Here is a 9,681-nt window from a genome sequence, read left to right as displayed (position 1 = left end):
GTGGAAAGTGCTGGAGCTGCAGAGAGGTCCCCAAACAGCAGAAACAATGAGCGTGTAAGTACTTAATATAGTGGGGAAAGGCCCATTGACATATATTTACCGTCCTTGAATTTGGGTTTCAAAGGACTCATTTTCTTGAACTTGGTGACATCATGAAATTCACCCAACATAAAATTAGCTCTTAAATACAGCTGATTTGAAAGGGTGGCTTTTCCCGGGGAAGCAGATGCTGCCCAGGTTGTGTGCAGAGGAGCCATCCTGGAGGAGACCGGCTGCAGGGAGCTCCGTAAGAAGCCACATCTGGACCTCTAGCACTGAGTTGTCTTTGCCTCCACTTGCCTTCTTGCACCTGCAACAAATATTTTTAAAGTATTCACTCTTGCTTTTCTCAGTTTTTGATAATCAGCCACCTTGCTGTAGTAAAGGATGTCACTGTGGAATGCTAAAAAAAAAAAAAAAAAAAATTGCCATTTTAAAGTAGACAATTTACTGGCATTTAGCATATTCCCAATGTCACAAAATCACCATTTCTATGTTTGAAAATATTGTCACCATTCCAAACTAAAACCCCTTAGCCATTAAACAATTTATCTCTATGTTCCGTCCTTGAACTGGCAACAACTAATCTGCTTTTTGTCCCAAAGAATTGATCTATTCTGAATATTTTATATAAATGGAATCATATAATGTGTGACCTTGTGTGTCTACCTTCTTTCACTTAGCATAATATTTTCAAGGTTCATCCATGTTGTAGCACAAATCAATGTTTCATTCCTCTTTATGATGAAAACTTCCAGTGCAATGTTGATTAGTCATGGTGAAAACAGGCATCCTTGTCTTGTTCCTGATCTTATGGGGAAAGCTTTCAGTCTGTCATGTTGAGGTTGATGTTAGCATAAAGCGTCTTATGGTGCTAGGGAAGTTCCCTACTTCTCCTGGTTTTCTGAGTGTTTTTTTTTTTTAATCATGAAAGAGTGTTGGATTTTGTTAAATGCTTTTCTATGTCCATGGAGATGATTGTGTGAATTTTCCCTTTCATTCTATAATGTGTATTACATTGACTGATTTTCTTATGCCACACTATCCTTGTATTTTGGGGCATATAGTACTTTTAACAACGTTTCTTTAAAAATGGAGATGTGCATAAAGTATTTCATGAATATAGATGAGGTAGAATTAATTCTGCAGGTTAAGTCAGAGGGAGTGGGAAGGGTTTAGGGGAGGAAGACAAAGAAAAGTCAGCCAGTAAAAGACATAGACCAGAAATGACCTTAAATGACAAGGGGATGTTTTTTAAAAAGCCAAACTTTCAAGCAGGGTGTTTCTCTAATCCAAGACAGATGAGAAGCCAGTTTCCAAAATTTTCCTCATCACTTATCTTTAAAATGATTAGATTATTTTGATTTTGATTGTCATTGCTATAATTACAGTTTCTTATACTGTATATATCATAAAACTTTCGTAGGTATTACATAGTTTGGGGCCATAATTTTACATTGTTGCACAACAGTCCCTGGTTAGGTAATTACAATAACCATATAGTCTCTGTTTTTTATTATCTTTAGAAAGCCATGATAAAATAAAGTAGATTACTTATAAGATACCTTCTAGCTCTAATGTTTTGTGGCTTTATGATTCTACCAAATCTGTACCACAGATTCTTCCCTAACTGCGCAAATTATAAATCACAAATCCCAGAGGGTTAGAAAACCTCTCTCTGGCAATTTCTTTAAATCTACTGTACTTCTTATATGCTTCAGTTTACACGTTTTCTCTTTTTCTGTCTTTGGTGAAGATGGAAAAAAGGGGATCACTTGGTGTTGGTAGAAGTTTATTCCTATAACTTGCTTAAGCAAGTATCTATTAAGCTCAAACAAAAATGATCAGCTATTCTAGGCCGACTGGGGCTTCTCCTCGGTCATGGCATTTCTTGGCTCCCCTACCTCTGTCTCTCCCAGGAGCAGTTCTTCGCTCATCTTCAGATTGGCCACTCCCTGCCACCACTGCTGGGCTCTCCAGAAGTACGTAATTTTGTGAGCTAAAAATCCTAAGTGAGAATAGATCTATTTTGTTTTTAGTTCAGCACATATAAACTGGGTGTTTTTCAAATCATCTTCATTATAAAATAAAGAGGAAAGCAAACCCAAAAAGAAACAGGTATGTTTACAGACAAGTGCCGCTCCCTGGGTTGCATTGGTGGGCACCACCAAGGAAGCAGAGAGCCTTGACTCCTTTCTGCGCTTTCGTCCCATGTCAAGCTCTAGGAAGGAGGTATAGCTCTATGGCTCATCTGTTGTTCCGAGTTAACACCTAAAGTTCAGTTAGCCTTGTTGGTGGGCACCATCTTCCCACCAGCTTCCTTTCACCCCAGCAGACATCTCTTGGGGAGGCACACGGACTGGTTTTGGGTTCAGATTCTCAGCTAGAGAGATAGATTTAAACTCTGATTCCACCAATTGTTCCCTGTGTGGCCCTTGGAAGGTTATTGAAGCTTTGCGAGTCTGTTTTCCCACCCATAAACCAAGACTATCACAGGCCTATTCATGGGTCTGATTGGAGGCATAAAAGGGCTGATATCTGTAAAGTGTATGGCATGGCGCTTAGCATGTTTACAGTATGAATTTGCCTTTTCCAATTTTAAAGCTTTACATTTTAAAGTACTTTACTGAACTTGGTCAATACTCTTCTTTTTCTGTCCAAGGGATCCCTAGCACCATCAGATTATGTACAGCAGAAATAGTAGTGTCAAGTGGTAGTGACTAATTAGACATACTTTCCTGGTTGTCTATGGTGACTATATATCTCGGGTGGCTCCAGGGTATGGACTTTCCCAAATCAAATCACCTTCATTTTACAAGTGAAAAGGAATTTAAACTAAAGAGTAGCAATAACTATTTTCTATCAAGATAAATTTATTAAATATTTATTGATCATCCGCTTTGTACCAGACAGATGGAGGTTGTAATTTCATAAGACACGAAATGAAAAATGATGATTCCTGCTCTGAAGATGTTTAGAATCCAATGAAAGAAAAAAGGCATGCTCACGTGGGATCAAGGCAGGGGCCCTGTTTCAAGCTTTGTGTCTCTGAGCTGCGTAAACCCCTTCTCTCTTTAAGCTTTCAGTTATGATTTTACCCCCTCTGAAAGAATCTAAGTCCCCAGAGTAAGACCAAATTTGATAAGAATTTGTTTGGGCCAATGGATCGTAGAGTTGCCAAATGAATGGTAAAGTTTCTCAATTTTGTACTGTTTCAAACTTGTCCTTTTAAATTTTAGTGATAAATAATGACTCATGATGACTTTGCTATTCACTGTCTGGCACGAATTAGAAACCTTGTAGTCATTGTGGCTTTTACCCTGGCTTTCATCACACACATCCAGTCTATAACACAGTTAATTTGATTCTAGCAGTAAAAAGTCTCTTGGCTCTATCCCTGGTATCCCCATCACCATCGTCTCAGCCTAGGCCTCAGTTTCTTTTGCCTGGACTATCCAACTTGTGCTCTGTTCAGTCTATTCTGCACATTGCCAGCCAAAGTAGGTTTCTATGAGTTTGTGCTCAGGTGAATCACATTTCGGGATATGGGACAGGTTTAAAGCTGTGAGTCTAGAAGCAACAACAGTATATTTTGAGAAGTCCTGGAGAAAGGTAAAATTGTCACAGGGAGATGTCCTAACCTAAAGAGGGAAAACTCATTAGATTCTTGAAATGACAGGTCAAATTTCAGCATCTCCTAAGCTGTCAGCAGTTTGAAGACAACCAGTAGTTGTTTATACATTATACTTTTTGCTGAAGTTTCTTTTATTTGGATCTGATGTTTTTCCACCATAATTTTTACTTTGGAGCAAACAAAACTCAATCATAGAATCTTTTTAAAAGGTCTGAACAAATCTTGTGTTAGGGTTTTTTTTTATTTTTCAGACGGAGTCTCGCTCTGTCGCCCAGCCTGGAGTGCAGTGGCACGATCTTGGCTCACCGCAAGCTCCGCCTCCTGGGTTCACGCCATTCTCCTGCCTCAGCCTCCCGATTAGCTGGGACTACAGGGGCCTGCCACCACGCCAGGCTAATTTTTGTGCATTTTTAGTGGAGACAGAGTTTCACCATGTTAGCCAGGATGGTCTCGATCTCCTGACCTCGTGATCCACCCACCTCGGCCTCCCAAAGTGCTGGGATTACAGGCTTGAGCCATCGTGCCTGGCCAGGTTTTTAAACACTAATGAAAGTTTGTCTTGAGAAAGAATGGCTTTAAGTACCATCATTTCTGTGCTTATTTGGTTTCTATATAATGTGAAGAAGTTGCCTTCTACCTTTGTAAGATTAAATACTTGAATATGGCACTGAAGTGAAAAACAGAATGGTTATATGGGTGCTCATCATTCATGTACACAACTGAAAGCACAGTGGACATAAAGAGTGTTTGAAGCATTGAACTAAAATTAATTGCTGGATGATGGAGATGCTACAGCAACAGTCATCAATTTCTCCTTCTGATGAGGTTCAAAAATAGCTGGTTCAGGTTGAGTAACTCTTATGTGAAATGCTTGGGATAAGAAGTGTTTCAGATTTCAGATTTTTTTGAATATTGGAATATTTGTATTACATAATGAGATATCATGGAAAGGGGGCCCATGTCAAAATGCAAACCTCATTTACATTTCATGTATATACACATAGCCTAAAGATAATTTGATATAATATTTTAAATAATTTTGTGATATTTTTACATGAGGTCATATGTTGAATTTTCTGCCTGTGACATCATGTTTGTGCTCAAAAATTTTCAGATTTTAGGGAATTTCAGATTTCAAATTTTCAGATTAGGGATGCACCACCTGTAGAAGAAACTGGTTATTGACACTTATCGATGGTCTAGAGTTTGATATGGTTTGGCTGTGTCCCCACCCAAACCTCATCTTGAATTGTAGCTCCCATAATTTCCACATGTTGTGGGAGGGACCCAATGGGAGATAATTGAATCATGGGGGTGGTTTCCCCCAGACTGTTCTTGTGGTAGTGAATAAGTCTCATGAGATCTGATGGTTTTATAAGGGGTTTCCCCTTTCACTTGGCTCTCATTTTCTCACTTGTCTGCTGCCATGAAGGATGTGCTTTTTGTCTTCCACCATGATTGTGAGGCCTCCCCAGCTACATGGAACTGTGAGTCTATTAAACCTCTTTTTCTGAATTCACAGTGTTCTTTGGAAAGATATCAAGTTATGACTGTACAGCTTATTTCTTATTATTACATATCTTTCTGTAACAAGCAAGAGCATTTTGTCTCTGCCTGTCAGTTCTTACTAGTCTCTCCTAATTGACGTACCATTTCTCTAACATCTGTATGCCACTGCTGAAAGCAGCAAAGGCCTCCACAGATTTCTTTGCTGTACATTTTCTTGGTTCCTTGGGTTTAACTTCTTCTTCTGCCTCAACTTCTTTACTTCTTTTTTCCTACAGTTTGATCACTTGAAAACTCAATGCCAACAAACTCATGAATATCCTCTTCATCAATACCCAACTCTAGCTGTTTCTCAAGTGCTAATAACTTGTTATCTACTATTACATCAACAGCAGAGTCTTTGTTAAAGCTTTTGAACGTGTTCACATATGTCTTCAAAACTTTCTTTCTTCCACATGCCGATCATGCATTGCTGTGTGACTTCTTCCCATGCTGTTGCAATGTTCTGGATGGAACTTAGGATGTAAAAACTTTTCCAAAACTCTTGGAGAAGTTGGCCAGACTCAGTCACTTCACTAATCTACACAAATCCTTGGCATAAATATACTTTGAAGGGAGCTATTGCTCCTTGTTCCTTTGGTTGAATGAATGTGGTTTTGTTTAGTTTCAAATACACAGTCAAAAAAATTGCTTTTATTTCTGTTTGTTTATTCACTTTTCCTGATTGTCTTTCTGCAGAGCCCTCAAGAGGTTAGTGGTAAAGTCAAATCCTTGGCATCAGCAGAACCTTGAGAAGTATATTTGGTTCTTCATTTCTCCTGAGAAGAGTGATAGCCAAAGAACATATCTACCCTGATGCCCTGGGAAAAGATAATAGTTTGGCTGACAGTACTTGAACATAATTGGAGCATCTGTGGCAGGGAGGTCTGAAGAAGATATATGTGACTAATTCTCTCTACTTGGGTACAGAGCTCAAAGACATTTGTGTCACATATGGGTGCTAACCAAAGATAACTTCAGCAGATGGATAAGTGAAACCATTTGTAGGAGATCAAGTGGATCCCCTTAGTACTTCCTTATGTTGCAATCAAAGTTATTGGAAAACTATAATAGACTAACACAGGAAGAACTACTAATGGCCAAGGCTCTTTAGGAACAAAGTTTCAGGTCATTGTATCAGACAAAGGACCTGATGATCTGGTTAAAATAAAGGTAATAATGAAAGAGGTAGTACAAGAAGGAAGCTATAAACAAGCTATGACCATGTGACCAATTGCAAACATAAGAATTGTGATAATTATGAAAAGTTCTTTCTTATTTTGGTGTGAATATATTTCAAAAAGATTAACTAAAGTTTCCTTTTGTCCACTTCCCCTGCCATCTAACATAAAAATATGATAATAGTAATTAACTTTATGTCACCGTATTTAACTTACATGATACTAAAGAGGGAGAAGTGTATCAGAAGTGGAATTAACATTGCCCACTGGTGAATAAATGGCTTATGTGAGTTTATATCCACTTTCGGAGTGATGGTTAGTGTGCTTTCAGTTGGTAGAAGGATAGATGTGTCATTTTGGAAAGATGCATGATTTTACCGTTTCCTTTATTTGGAATGTAAACGTGATTTAAAATGGAACAGATTGATGTCAATTTGAGGGGTAAACTTTAGTGAAACCACATTTTTAAGAATAATTTTTTTCCTCTTAAAACTGCTGCAGCACCCATTGTCTCTCATGTGGGTACCCTGTTCTGCTTTAGCTTTCGCATGCTGTTGCTGATCTGCTGACTTTCCTTGTCAGTATGAAGTAGTTAGTAGCATACAGGTTAAAGGTGGTAACAGATATGGGTTACAATTATTGTCCCCATGGATTCTAATTTGGCTTCATAGACAGCAGTTTGTCCTCACTCTCCTCTGCTTCACACTAACTTTTCCTCCTCAACTGCCAGCCTAGATGATCTGCAGCTTCTTTATGCCTACCACCAGAAACAGAGAATAGCACTTCACAGATTGCTACATCGGATCCCAGTTTTGTAGAGTTTATTTTCTACAGAAAATCTTGATTCATATTGATTATCGTACTGTTTCCATATTAAGTCTCCACTGATGTATTCAGTTTATGTGATATATCATATGGTCACTTTATGGATAATGCATTTGGGTGATCACATTAAATTTGGAAAATAGTCTTTAAACTCCTGGAATTTTAACTCTCAATCTCAAACCAAACACGTATCTAGTCTAACTTTCTAAAATATGATTGAAATAGATTTATATAGCTGCTATATTTTAGGTTCAAATTTTCTCTATACATTTTTAATAGCATTGTTTAATACAAGTCCCTGGATATGTTTTCTATGACCTCAAAATGCTTTGAAATTATGGGTCAAATAAGGTATGCGAGTGCTTAAATATTTTTTTTCTTTGGGGGAGTGTTTTCAAATGAACTTTGAAGCCCAGATGGACACTAACCAAACATTTAAGAAAACTTACCATAACCCTTATCTTGATTTTATAAAAGAACTAATACCTGCTAATCAAGCTCAGTAATGAAAACGCAGAGATTTCATCTTTCAAATTCCAAGTTGACATTGGGTGTTGTTATTTATAATGTCAAAAGCCCACAGCATATTTCTTAAGAGAAAATTGAAAACACGCCTTCTAGGGTTCTTGACCTCCAGATATCTTTCTGTCCACCAAGATGTCTAATAAAACATAAAGTTTCCATGACATAAATTTAATATGGATTACTGAAATTTGAATAAGAGTTCTTATTACATTTAAAAGTACAGAGTATTCTTTCTTCACTAGTGTAGATGCAGGTATGGTTTTAGGAAACCTATCATAGCTTGAATACTTTAAAACTCTATTGATTTTTGAACATGGTATAGACATTTCTGGCATTGTGTGTGTGTTTGTGTGTGTATGTGTGTGTATTATTGGGGGATGATGCATATATGTCTACCAATTAACTGTACATACAATATCTTGCTATCCTATAAAAATGGCATTATATTTCATTTTAATTTTTTAATGCAGAAAAGGTTACCAAAATTTAGTTACTACTTCTGAAAATTTAATTTTAATTTTAAACTAGAAATGTCAAATGGCAAATGGGTTTTTCTCTCATTTCATGAACTGGAAACTCCATGACATATTGATGTTTGCTAAATCGTCTGCAGTTTCTTAGAGGATTTAAATAAAAATATTTACTCATGCAGAATAGTTATTTTTTAAAATTACTAACATGCAGAATAGACAGCAAATTATTAACGAAAGTATAATTTGACTTTCCATTATTTTCTTTAATTCAAACTATTATATTCTGTCTAATTATACTCTTTAAAAATGTCATTTCATGATGCACGTGTCTACTTTATCTAACTTCCCTTAAAGGCCAAAATACCTAAGTGAAGATTTTACCATCAAAAGTTAAAAACTAAAGTGAGCCATTTTCCAAGAATTAGACAGTATTTTTACACAGCCATTAAATCATACCACATGACAAGGCTGATAAACTTCATCTGTCGTATGAAATTATCTAATACCCCTAAAATAAAATATAATTTTATAAATTTACATGGTTATCTGAATAATCAGATTTTTCACGTTATGAAGTACTCTTAAAAGTACAAAACATTTTAAAATTATGAATACATAAATTACGTATATTTTATATTTTAATTTGTGATAATATGGGATTTAAAATACTTTAGTGTTAGATTTATTTTTCTTTGATTTGGCCGAATATTCCGTCTTATTTATTTATTTATTTATGAGACATAGTCTCACTCTGTCACCCGGGCTGAAGTGCAGTGGTGCAATCTCGGCTCACTGCAAACTCTGCCTCCTGGGTTTAAGTGATTCTTGTGCCTCAGCCTCCCAAGTAGCTGAGATTACAGGCGCACACCCCCATGCCTGGCTAAAATAATATTCAGTCTGATTTTATATGTCTACACACAAACACACCAGTATTCCCTCACATTAGAATATTGTTATATTATTTTCTATTATTTCAAAAACATCTTATTGAACACAAAAATAAATTTTTGTCATCATTATAGACATGACAATGCAAGCAAAAAAAATACTTGAAGTTAAAAAGAATCACACTACCTATTTTTATACATGCAAGGTGAATTTTGATTAAGGGTTAATTTTGTTAAAAAATCTTAATCATAGTAATACTCCAAACTATCCTAAATAGGCAGGTAAGTCTCATTTAAGTCAGATACAGCTGTTATTTGTGAAATTCATGTTAATGTTAATGGTTCAGTTTCTCCAAAAATAGCATTTGAAATGCCTGCTCTGTACCAGGAGCAATTCTTGGATTATAGCAATGAATCAAAAAAGACAGTCTTTGCCCTCACAGAAACTGCAATCTAACATAATGATCCATATATTCTCTATTCTGAGATAAAAGGTGCTGACAGTTGTTTGCAGAAAAATATTAGCCACAGGCATGCATGTTTACCTTCCGTCTGTCTTCTCCCTAGAGCAT

General features: G+C 36.6%; 1 long non-coding RNA gene across 1 annotated transcript in view; it reads right to left on the bottom strand.

The window, feature by feature from the left end:
• Positions 1-242: 242 nt before the first annotated feature.
• LOC131381802 (uncharacterized) overlaps positions 243-9,681 on the bottom strand; it is a 35,399-nt gene continuing 25,960 nt past the window's right edge. Inside the window, exon 3 of the long non-coding RNA XR_009210742.1 lies at positions 243-349. This is a non-coding gene — a long non-coding RNA (uncharacterized LOC131381802). The remainder of the gene's footprint in view (positions 350-9,681) is intronic.

The sequence above is a fragment of the Hylobates moloch genome, unplaced genomic scaffold (genome assembly GCF_009828535.3).
Source record: "Hylobates moloch isolate HMO894 unplaced genomic scaffold, HMol_V3 SCAFFOLD_18, whole genome shotgun sequence".
Lineage (NCBI taxonomy): Eukaryota > Metazoa > Chordata > Mammalia > Primates > Hylobatidae > Hylobates > Hylobates moloch.
This window is presented reverse-complemented; position numbering and strand designations above follow the sequence as displayed.